This window comes from Cervus canadensis, chromosome 3 (genome assembly GCF_019320065.1).
Source record: "Cervus canadensis isolate Bull #8, Minnesota chromosome 3, ASM1932006v1, whole genome shotgun sequence".
Classification (NCBI taxonomy): Eukaryota; Metazoa; Chordata; class Mammalia; order Artiodactyla; family Cervidae; genus Cervus; species Cervus canadensis.
Genome location: NC_057388.1, coordinates 11,002,102 through 11,015,093, shown reverse-complemented (window position 1 = coordinate 11,015,093; position 12,992 = coordinate 11,002,102).

Here is a 12,992-nt window from a genome sequence, read left to right as displayed (position 1 = left end):
AAGTTAGTATGTCCAAATTAAAGAAAGTTTTAGACAATTCAAACAAAACAGAACTGGAACTGGCTGTTAAGAAACTGAGAGAAATGGTAGATTTACATGTTTCATACTTTTGTTAGTCTATAGAGCCAAACTAGTTTGAAGAGTAAGATTTAAAGGAGTTAAAAAAATAAAAAAAACAAAACAACAAACTAACATGTGTAGCAATGTAGCATATTTTCAAAGCTATGTAGAAGAACCAAGAAAGTGGGAACTTCAATCAGTATTGGGAAAACTGGCTCAGAATGACTGATGTTGACAGGTGTAACCAGAATTCCAAGCTAAAAACTGATCTCAGTGAGAGTAAAAGACTTTCTAGGTTTGCTGTGGTTATCCTGAAAAATGATAAAGGGAAAAGGGCAGAAACTAATGACTTCTTCAGTCTCAAGATCATTATATTGCTATTAGAACATAACATTCTACTTAACCTTTCTCTTTCCTCTGTCCTTCTCAGACCTTTATAAGTATAAGCACTATTATACAATCAAGATATGTTAAATTACCAAGTTTTTGCAATAGTAGTCCAAAAAGTTCTTAGAGATCCTATTTCTTCCTTTAAAATAATTTAGGACAGAGGTGACTGGACAGAAGAATATTTGCTAAATGGTCATATAGTGAATCACTCACAAGCATCAGAATTATCTTCTGAGATTTATTTTCAGAATATGCTGTACATAGTTCTCAAATACGAAACATTCTCAGAACTAGGGATTAGAAGAAAACATGCAAGACACCCAAGATATCAAGCATATTTAATTAAACAGTCTTCATGAAAAATTCAAGTAAACATTGTTTTAGAGCTAGCAATTAACCTCATATTGTTTTATTCATTTCACATTTGGTTATTTCACAAAGATGATTTTTCTTGTGATTTGTTATACTGCCAGATTTCATGCTGGGAACACTCATAATAGTTTTCCAATTTGGCTAAATATTTGTACAGTTTTTTTACAATGTTGATTTTCGTGAATTTATTGATTCAGTATCTCCTCTGCCGCCTTTGCTTAGTTTCTCCTTTTATTTCACAAATGGGGTCAATTCACATTATCTACACTGATGCTAAAGAAAAATAGCACTGGTATCTTAAAGCAGAGGATCCAGGAGTGGCTAAGTATCATTTACTGTCCTTTCAACCCCTAAACATACATATAATATCCATGTTTACCCAACCTTAAAAGTTTTTCTGATTTTGCCCTAAAGGACGATATGGAGATGTGTGAGGAAGTGGTGAAATGAGATAATTTGTGAACTTGGCTGAAAGGCAGGAGGATGATAGTGTGTGTGTATGTTTGTCTTCATATATATTCATATTACACTTGCCCAGACCATGATGAACCAGGATTACATCATAGGGGATACAAATGAGTGTAATGTTCTAGATACTAGTTAGGGAAATAATACAAAAACAGGAAAAATTATCAACCACTTGATTTAATCACTTGATTTGAATGCTACCACAAACCTTAGAAAACACTCCCTACTGATAAAAGTATCTGCTTTGATGCCAGTGTTTTGTTACAGATGACCCCTTTGTAGGCACATTTCCCACAAAGATTAAGTGGCGTTTTTCTTCTTCCAATGTTTTGACCACAGAATAAGAAATCTCCAGCATGTTCTGGAGCATGTCTTTTTTAGCCAGCTGCAATGACTTGCTGTTCATGTCCTTTTGGTTCTTTTTTTGTTTTTGCATTTAGTTTTTATTTTACTTTATTTTGGCCACAGCACACAACATGTCGGATGCTAATGCCCTGACCAGGGATCGAACCTGTGCTCCTTGTAGTGAAGCGTGCAGTCTTAACCACTGGACCACCGGGAGGTCCCCCAGGTCCCTCTGACTGCAGGGCACTGTCCCATCTCCACTGCTTTGCTCTGGTGAGAGTCTTGCAGGGTTCCTGTTGCCTCTACTGTCCTCTGCTGGTGTAGCCCCACATTTTCTAGCCATTCCTTCTCTTAGGCAGAAAAGGTCATCCACAGTCCTTGCAGATTTATTTAACAAATATTTAATTAAACCCCAGTCTTCTTTAGACTAACCCCTTCTTTTATGACTCAACCCAGTCTGCAAACACTGGACTTAGTCGTAGGGACACTATGACTCTGAATACCACTTATGTCTTACTCATTTGAAATCTTAGGATGGATAAATATTAGAAAAAGTAAAACCAAGAGCTTTTTTTTAAAGAAACCAATGAAATCCATAGAATTCTGAGTGGCTAGGGGTCATGTGCTCATGTTCAATTGTATCCAACTCTTTGTAGTCCTTTGGACTATTGCCCACCAGGCTCCTCTGTCCAAGGGATTTTTCAGACAAGAATACTGGAGTGGCTTGCCATTTCCTCTTCTAGGGGATCTTCTCAACCCAAGGATTGAACCCACATATCCTGTGTCTCCTGCATTGCAGGAGAATTCTTTACCCTGGGGAAGGGTACTATCAGGGAAGCTCTGATAGTACACTATAAAAAGAACTTTTCCTAGAGGTGTGGGATGGGGTAGTGGAAGCAAGTCTCAAGAGGGAGAGGTTATATGTATTCTTATGACTGATTCACGCTCTTGCACAGCAGAATATAATGCAACATTGAAAAGCAATTATCCTCCAGTTAAAAATAAATAAATAAAAGACTTCAAAAAGCAGTCCCTTACTGGCAAGGTATTTCCTGACTTCAGAGATGAAGTCGTGGAACCGATCCAGAAACAGGGTTCTCATTGTCCAGGGGTGCTTGTTATACAACAAAAAGACTGGCAGTTGGTACTTAATCTCTTCCCTTCAGGGTCAGGGGCTAGCTTTATAGATAAGGCCAGTCCTGATCATAAACCTGACTGCATTTGCACAAAACAGTAGAGTTAGCTTATCCCTTCCTGCCTTAAATCCTGGTGCTCTCTTCTTTGTCTTACTAATAAATGTGGCATTTCCCCCCCAGAATATGGCGCCTTTGTGTGAGCTAAAAACCCTCCATGATTTTCCTAATGGCATCTGCGAACTTGTCTGCTGTCTCTGGGTGGACAGAAGTTGCTTCTCCTGTTATTTTGACTGTTATTAGCTAAACTTCTTTCTAAAATTATCAAACCATCCTTTGCTGGCATTAAATTCTCCAGCTTTAGATTCTTCACCTTCTGTTTACATTAAGTTGTCACATAATGACTTTACTTGTTCTCAAATCATCTGAGAGTCTCTAGGTGCTGTGCTGTGCCTAGTCGTTCAGTCGTGTCTGACTTTTTGCGACCCCATGGACTGCAGCCCGCCAGGTTTCTCGGTCCATGGAATTCTCCAGGCAAGAATACTGCAGTGCGTTGTCATGCCCTCCTCCAGGGGATCTTCTCAACCCAGGTATTGAACCCACGCCTCCTGCATTGCAGGTGGATTCTTTACTATCTGAACCACCAGGGAAGCCCAAGAATACTGCAGTGGGTAGCCTATCCCTTCTCCAAGGAATCTTCCCAACCCAAGAATTGAACTGAGGTCTCCTAACTTGGAGGTGGATTCTTTACCAGCTGAGCTACCAGGGAAGCCCCGAGTCTGTAGGTATGCCTTTCTTATTAGCAAGCCTGCACCCACATAAAAGATGCATTTTCAATATGAGATAAAAAAATATTTTGCAAAAAGTGCAAGGATTTTACACCTGCTAACATAGCTATAGCAACAGCTTCGCAAGTCGTCCTTTTCTTTTTTTTACAATGGTCTTTACACAAGATTCATTTGTCTTGAAATGGTGGGTAACTCTAGCTGTAAACCGCAATCTACAGTACATTTCAAGCAACTCACCTTTATCTTATAATGTCCTAACTTTTCTCTGGTTCTTGGGAGCACTTCCAGAATCACTGGTGTTAACTTCTTATGGGTCCCACGGTGTCATTCAAGGTTTATGGTGTTGCACCAAACATGATGAAAAATATAGAATTATGAGAGAGAACTTTTTACAGTGATACACAATTTCTTAGATGAATTGCTCACAAGGAGATGATTAGCATCAGACTGTGTTTTGTTAATAAGTGGATACTCATAATACTTGGCTCACCACACTAGCCAAAAGGTGATGGCCACAAAGTTGTTACAGTGGTACAGTATGTGCTATAGTTAATTTTATGCAGTTATGATTTAATACTGTATCTTTACATTTGTTTATGTTTTCCTCGGTGTATAGTCTGTGAGTGTGTAAGTTTTGATAAGTTTTAACTTTCTATAATAGATTTGTATATATTTTACAGTAGTAAATGATAACATAGACTAGTATGTTTATATTTTGTGTGCATTCACCAAGTACCTTATTTTTAGTAATATTTGATATATCTAAACTGTGCAATTCATCTGCAAGCTTTTTCTAATTGTCACAAATCAAAAAAAAAAAAATTCCCATATAGTCATTTGAAAACATTTACATATGAGTGGATCTATGAAGTTCAAACCTGTGTTCATGGGTTGACTGTATAAAGAAAACTCCAGGCTCAGAGTGGATCAGTGGTAAGTTTAGTAAACATTTAAGAGTGAAATAATTCTATTTCTAGATAACTCTTTCAGAAAATAGAATAGAAAACTTTTATCAGCTCATTTTATGTGACTAGGATTATCCTCATACCAAAACCAGAAGAAAGTGTTACAAGAAAAAGAAGCTATGGAACAATATCCTTCATAAACATAGCCACAATATCCTGAACAAAACATTGAGCCCTCTTTGGGTTGGATGAAGTTATTTACATTTTTTATTTAGATTTGGCCAATGGTTTATTTTGCTTTGGCAGATTCTTTACCACTAACACCACCTGGGAAGCCCACAGTGATTATGAATAGAGTGTTTGTCTCTCACTTCTCTATTGAAGCATTTATTGCTGAATAAAACTCTCCAAAACCATTTTGTCCCTCTCCTACACTCCAGAAGCAACTTTTGAGATTGTGGTTGTTGGAGGATGGAGGAAACAAAAAGTGCCCACCAAACTTTAAAAAGGCATCTTGAGAACAAAAAGCTGCCTGCCTGCAGCAAGGCAGGCAGCACCATGCAATCAATGGATCAGTTTGTTACAGGGTGATTTACTCCCTGGTAGGATCAGGCGGACCATGATCCGGGAGTGCTCACAGCTGCACTCCACACAGTGCAGGGGCTCCCGGGACAGTTTACAGTTAACCTAGGGTGTGTGGATACATTCTTGGAGGCAGGAAGTACATTCCTAAGTCAAGATTTATGAATGGATAATGAGCCTCATGGGGGCTGAGAGTATTCAGTGAGGGACTTCATCATTGTCTAGGGACTAACAAAACATAAAGGCCACCTGGTTCTAACGATTATTAAACAGTATCTATTAACTTCAAAGCCCTTGATGACAGAAAAGTATTTTACCAGACGGCACAGCCCTGGGTAGGGTCGATAGAAGGACAGGAGGAACATTCGCACAGGCCCAGGAAGGCATCAGTTTTGGTAGCAGCCATGGAATAGCTATTCTCTGAAACGAGATTAAGAACCTAGAAGTTCTTAGAACCGAGAAGTCCCCATAAGGGACATTATTCCTAAGCAGAACCTCTAGGTCATCTGCAAAGGCCATGTTGTGTGAGAAAAACAAAAAACAAAAACAACCTTGTCATTGTGTGTTATCAATAGCCATCCCGTGTTACTGCCGCGTAGTATTCCGTGCTGTGGTTATATTCATTGGATTATTCTCCCGCTGACGGGCAAGTGAGTTATTTCCAGTTTGGGACTATCACAAATAAAACTGCCATTTGTACTTTGTGGGGAAAGAAAAAGATAAACCTTTATTGTATGAAACTCTTGGGACTTTGGAGTTGTTTGTTAAAGCAGAATAACCTATACTATCCTGGCTGATGGAATGTGTATGTATGTCCCTTCTAAATGCCATTTCTGTTAGATCTATATTGGTGTTACTATAGTATGTTGTCAAGGGTTTAATGTATTTTAAATAAAATTTTACCAAGTTAATAAAATATGATGGATCTGAACCCCCAGAAGAGGTGGTGAAAACACTTAGAAGGTGCACAGTAAAGGAAACCAACAAAACAAAAAATTCTACTGAATGGGAGAAATATTTGCAAATGATATAATGATAAAGGGTTAACATTTAAAATATATAAACAGCTCATGCAACTCAACATTATCAACAGCAACAACAAAAAAATTAAAAATAGGCAGATATCTAAATAGAAATTTTTCTAAAGAAGACATGCAGATATAAAGATGCTCAACATTGCTAATCATCAGAGAAATGCCAATCAAAACTGCAACGGATATTGCCTCCCACCTGTCAGAATGGCTATTATGAAAAAAATAACAAATGTTGGTGAAGATATGGAGAAAAGGAAACCCTCCTCCACTGCCACTGGAAATGTAAATCTGTACAGCCACTATGGAGAAAATTATGGACTCTTCTCAAAAATTGAAACTAGTACTACCATATGACCCAGCAGTTCCACTCCTGCGTCTATATCTGAAAAAGATGAAGACACTAATGAAAAAAGATACACGTATGCAGTGTTCCTAGCAGCATTTATTTACAATTGCCAAGGTGTGGATGCAGTCTGAATATCCACCAACAGATGAATGGGGATAACACACACATATACACATGCATGGTGGATTATCGGCCTTAAAAAGGAATAAAATTTTGCCATTTTCAGCAACATGGATGGACTTGGAAGGTATTATGCCAAGTGATATGTCAGACAAAGAAAGATAAATACTGTATGATATCACTCACATGTGAAATCTAACATATACAACAAGCTAGTGAATATAATAAAAAAAGAAGCAGACTCAGAGATACAGAGATCAAGCTAGTGGTTACCACTGGGGAGAGGGAAGGTGGGGGTAAGATAGAAGTTGCAGATTAAAAGGTAGAAATTACTGTGTATAAAATAAGCTACAAGGATATACTGTACAACACAGGCATTATAGCCAATATTTTATAATAACTATAAATGGATCATAACCTTTAAAAATTATTAACTACTATGTTATATTCCTGAAATTTATATTATGTTGTACATCAACTATACCTCAATTGAAAAAACAAAAGCATTTGGGAAGGGAAAAAAGGAAAACAGAAGTGAGCAAAAGAGATGAATTGAACTTTTTCATTGATTCTGAGAGACTACAAAATCCATTTTACCTTATTTCATCCAGTCATATTTCTTGTTCTTCCTTATTGCTCTGTGTAACCAATGCCCAGACATCCAGTTTTGCTTTATTATTCTTACTCTCATTTCTACCTTGATGTTTCCTACATACTTCCTTCTATGTCTACCTAGATAACTTCTAAATCAGTTTCCCCATAAGGGACATTATTCCTAAATTTGAGAATTGATGAAAGATTTACAGGTCTTAGACTCCTAGTTTTTCCCGTAGTCATATATGACTGTGAAAGTTGGACCAGAAAGAAGGCTGAGCACTGAAGAATTGATGCTTTTGAACTGTGGTGTTGGAGAAGACTCTTGGAGAATCCCTTGGACAGCAAGGAGATCCAACCAGTCAATCCTAAAGGAAATCAGTCCTGAATACTCATTGGAAGGAATGATGCTGAAGCTGAAACTCCAATACTTTGGTCACCTGATATGAAGAGCTGACTCATGGGAAAAGACCCTGGTGCTGGAAAAGATTGAAGGCAGGAGGAGAAGGGGACAACAGAGGACGAGATGGTTGGGTGGCATCACCAACTCAATGAACATAATTTTGAGCAAGCTCCGGGAGATGTTGAAGGACTGGGAAGCCTGGTGTGCTGCAGTCCATGGGGTTGCAGAGTCAGACATGACTGAGAGAGTAGATAACAATAGCAACAACCTCCTAGTTATGCTTTATCCTTATTATTCATAGATTCCTTATTTGCAAATTTGTATACTCACTAAAATTTATTTGTGACCCCCAAATCAATACCTGCATCACTTCTGCAACCATCCATGCACAGAATGGTGAAAATTTTGAGTTATCTGACATGAATGACCCCAACTGACATTAAATGTGGTGTTTCTATGTCTTCTTTTTGCAATCTATTTAATGCCACATCTTATGCTCTTTTGTGGTTTTGTGTGTGTGTGTGTGTGTGTGTGTGTGTGTGATTTTGCTGTTCCAAATAGTCCCTAAGCAACGTGCTGAAGTATTGTCTGGTGTTCCCTAAGCACAAGAAAATTGTGATGTGCCTTATGAAGAATGTATATGTTCTAGATAAGCTTTGTTCAGGCATGAGTCATGGTGTTGTTAGCTGCAAGTTCAATGTTAATGAATCAGCAGCATATATTAAATAAGGTGTCCTTAAGCAGAAGTATGTTTAAAACAAGGTTATATATTCATCAGTTGACAAATATGTCATGGTCAGATGTTTCTGTTGTTCAGTGGCTCAGTCATGTCTGACTCTTTGCACCCCATGGACCACAGCATGCCAGGCTTCCCTGTCCTTCACCACCTCCCAGAGTTTGCTCAGATTCATGTCCATTGAGTCGAGACCTAATCTTTAAGATTAGCAGGAACCTAATCTTGTATTTCTCCTAGGAGCAATGGCTCAGTATCTGCTAATGCAGTGTTCGCAAGGATTATTTTGGAGCATTACCATGAATAAAGAGAAACAACTGTATTTCCTTCTGAGAATCCCTTTGTGTCTCATACAAAACATACTTGAAAAAGCTTACACACTTCTCAAAAGATAAAAATACTCCTCGTTTTTTACAATTGAGTTGTAATACATACTTTAAAATGTTCAAAAGTTTGCTAATTTTAAGACAGTTAATTGATTTTTTAAATATATGTATACACTTGAGAAACTACTAACTATATCAAGATATGTGCTAAGTCACTTCAGTCATGTCTGATCTGTGTGACCCTATGGACTGTAGCCTGCTAGGCTCCTCTGTCCATGGGATTCTCCAGGCAAGAGTACTGGAGTGGGTTGCCATTTCCTTCCTCCAGGGATCTTCTAGACCTAGGGATCGAACCTGTGTCTTTTTACATCTCCTGCACTGGCAGATGGTTCTTCACCACTAGGACCACCTTGGAAGCCCAGATCAAGGTACAGGGCACTCCAATAAAGTTCCCTCACATCCCTGTTCAGGCAATATCCCATATATGAGGTAAGCATTATTCTGACACCTATTACTATTTTTTGAACTGCATGTAAATGGAGTCACACTGAATACACACTTTTGTGTCCAACATATTTTATAGACACAACGTCTGTGTTAATGGTTGTATTTATTGGTAATGCACTTACTATGTATTACTCCATGTATGAATTAATCAAAATATGTGTATCCATTTCCCAGTCGATAGCCATGTTTGAAGCTATGATGAACAAAAATGCTTTGAACATTCTTGTGCATATATTTTGGGGGACATATGGACTTATTTTTCATGAATAGATACCTAGAATTGTATCTGCTGAATGTTCCTACATCATAGGATAGATGTGGGCTTAGCTTTACTAAACATTGATAGTTTTCTTAAATGGTTAGTTTTTCTCCCATCAGCAAGTATGAGGCTTTCAGTTACCGCATGTTCACCAACCATCTGCTATACAGGCTTTTTTTTTTTTAATATTTTAATCATTATGAGTACGAAATATCCTCTCCTTGTAGTTTTAATTTGCATTTCCCTGAAGACTAATCATAATATTGGTCATTTAATAATATTTATTACTTTAATTAATTTACTGGGTTTTGTGTTCTGTTTAAGAATTACTGTTTATTCCAATATCATGGAAGTGTCTCCTATGTTATATCCCAGAAGCATTACTACTTTAAATTTAGGGCTTTCGAAAATGGATATGGATATCCAGTTGGTCCAGCACTATTCACAGGAGAGGCAAATCCTTTCAGTTTTGAAATTTAAATGAAATAAATGCTTGTCTTAAATCAATTACTCATATTTGTATGGTCTGTTTCCATACACTTTTCTATTCCATTTGATTCTTTGTCTATCTCTTTCATTATTAAAATATTTCTTAATGGTTACAACTTTCTAGTAAGTCTTCAAATCTATTAGTGTATGCCTTACGTCCTTGTCATTTTCAAAATTTTCTTAAATATTCTGGATCTTTGTGGGTTCCCATAAATTTGAAATCAGCTTTATAGTTTCCTGTGGAAATTTACTTCTGAGGTTTGTATTGGAATTGTGATAAACTGAATTCAACTGCATTGAATATTTAGATAGTTTTTCTAATAACTAAGATCTTAAAAATAAATATTGTCTGTGGACATTTATTAAGACATCTACAATCGTTATTTGAATAGTAGTGACAAAGCTGTGGAGAACTTTTTCTGGTAGGGGCATGATTAGGTCTTTCTAAAGCAAAGAAATATGAAACCTGGATTAAAACATAAGCCTTGAAAGTGAAATGATAACCAAACAGATAGTGAGAACTTAAAAAGAGATTTATTTTCACAGAGGTATGAGTTTTTATTTCAAGGGAGTGACTCCTGGAGCCAGGGAGATAAAAATCTTGATGATTAACTCAAAGATTCTTGTCTTATCTTCCCCTAAACACATTACATTGTAAAAGATAATAGCCCAAGATCACTCCCTTTCTCTTTGCAAGGAATATTTACAATAGGGAACTAAGTCTTCTATGCTCTCAGAAGGGAAAGTCATATAGCTATCTTTCTCCTATTTAAATGTCCAGCTTTGTGTTTTTCTGGTTCTTTAGCCTACAGTACAAACCCCAGTGGGCAACCCTGGTGGCCCCGTGGTAAAGAATCCGCCTTCCATGGCAGGAGATGAGGGTTCAATCCCTGGGTCAGGAAGATCCCATGGAGAAGGGAATGGCTATCCACTCCTATATTCCTGCCTGGAGAATTGCATGGACAGAGGAGCCTGGTGGGCTACAGTCCACAGGTCACAAAGAGCCAGACATGACTGAGGGACTAACAGTTTTCAACCATAATTAGATGGAAGTAAAATTAGTATTTTTATCCCTCTTAGTGAGTTGTTTCTCTTATCGTCAGATGTCCATCTTTAACTCTAGTAATGCTACTTGTATTAAAGTTTACTTTGTCCTGTATAACATAGGCATGTCAGCTCTTTCTTGGTTAATATTCCCATGTTACACATTTTTTCATCCTTTTTCTTTCAGCCTATCAATTTTCATATTTTAAGTGTGTCTATTGTGAATAGAATCTACTGAGCCATTTAAAAAAAATCTTTCTCACTATCTTTTCTTAATTTTAGTAGTTCATCACTGTTGCATTCAGTATAAATATTGGTATAGCTGGATTTAAGTCTACCATCTTACTATTTGTTTCCAATTTTTGTTCCATTTATTTTTGCTCTATTTTTTTCTTCTTTGTCTTTTCGTTGTATTAAACAAGTATTTTAAAAATGATTTCCTTTTATCTCTCCCAATGTTTTAGATACACTCTTTGTGTTGATGTTTAAGTGCTGTGTTGCCCATTATAAGTCATCCTTGAACTTACTTCAGACTGTCATATTATTAATTTTACCATTTTGTGAATAATTCAGAAATCTTTCACTAGTTTAACTATACTGAAAAACCTCTTGCCCTCATGCAATTACCAACATACATTTCACTTTTACATTTGTTATATACACTGAAAGACATTGATGTTATTCATGATTTAAACAGATAATCTTTTGTATTTACCCACATTCTTACCTCCTTGAATCCTTTTCATTCCTTTCTGTTGTTCAGTGCTTCCATCTGACATCAATTTATTTCAGCCTGAATAATTAATTGCAGCATTTCCTGTACTATATGCTGATAATTATTTCAGTTTTTGTTTGTCTGCAAGCATCTTTATCTCATTTTGAATGATATTTTGCTGAATATGAAGTAGTAAATTACTAGCTTTTTTTCTTTAAGCACGTAAAAGATGTGATTATCTTCTTCCGATGATTCTTTTGAAAAGTCATCTGTCAGCTTTATTTCTATTACTGCAGTGCACTGGGCCTTTTTCTCTGGCTGCTTTTACGAGATCTCCTCATTTTCGTTTTCCGCAGTTTCACCGTCACGTGCGTCTGTGGTTTTCTTTATCTTGCTTGAAACTTCCTGAAGTTCTGACCTCTGTGTGTTTATATATATCACTAGTTGAAGACAATTCCTGGATATCACTTCCAATATTGTTTCTGCCTCATTTTCCCTCTTCCTCTCTTTCCCATCTGGGTCCCCGATGACTTAATATAAACTACTTGAGTCCTCTTTTCACTTGGTTTTTTTTCAGTCATTTCACTGCTAGTGTATAGAAACACAACTGACTTCGGTATGTTGACTTTATATCCTACAAATTTACTGAATTCGTTAATTAGTTCTAACAGTTTTTTGGTTGTCTTAGGGTTTTCTATATATAAAATCCTGTCATCTGAAAATCAAGAAAAATTTACTTTTCCTTTCTGATTTAGATAATTTTTTCTTCTTTTATCTTACCTGATTGCTCAAGCTAAGATTTCTAGTGCTTTGTTGAATGAGGGTGGTGAGAATGGGTACCCTTATCTTGTTCCTGTTCCCAGAGGAAAAGCTTTCAAAATTTTACCACCGAGGATGGGATATGCGGCTTTTCCTATACGGTTTTTATTATGTTGAGGTATGTTCCTTCTATACTCAATTTGTTGAAGGTTTAACCATTAAAGGATCATCAAATGCTTCTCTGCATCTGTCAAGAAGGATGACTTTTATCTTTCCTTCTTTTAATATGGTTACCACATTCCTTCTTTTAATGTGGATCCAACACTTAATGTGGTTTATATATGTTGAATTATGCTTTCATTCCAAGAATTCCACTTAATTCCACTTAATTCTGATGTATGATCCTTTTAATGTGTTGTTGAATTCAATCTGATAACATATTTTACAAATAAGGCATACAACTGGCCAACAGATACATAAAATAATACCAATGTCACTAATCATCCACACCTGTTAGAATAGCTATCATCAAAAATATGAGAGATAACAAGTATTGTCAAGGATGTGTAGAAAAGGGAACCCTTGTGAACTGTTGATAGGAATGTAAATCAGTTCAGACA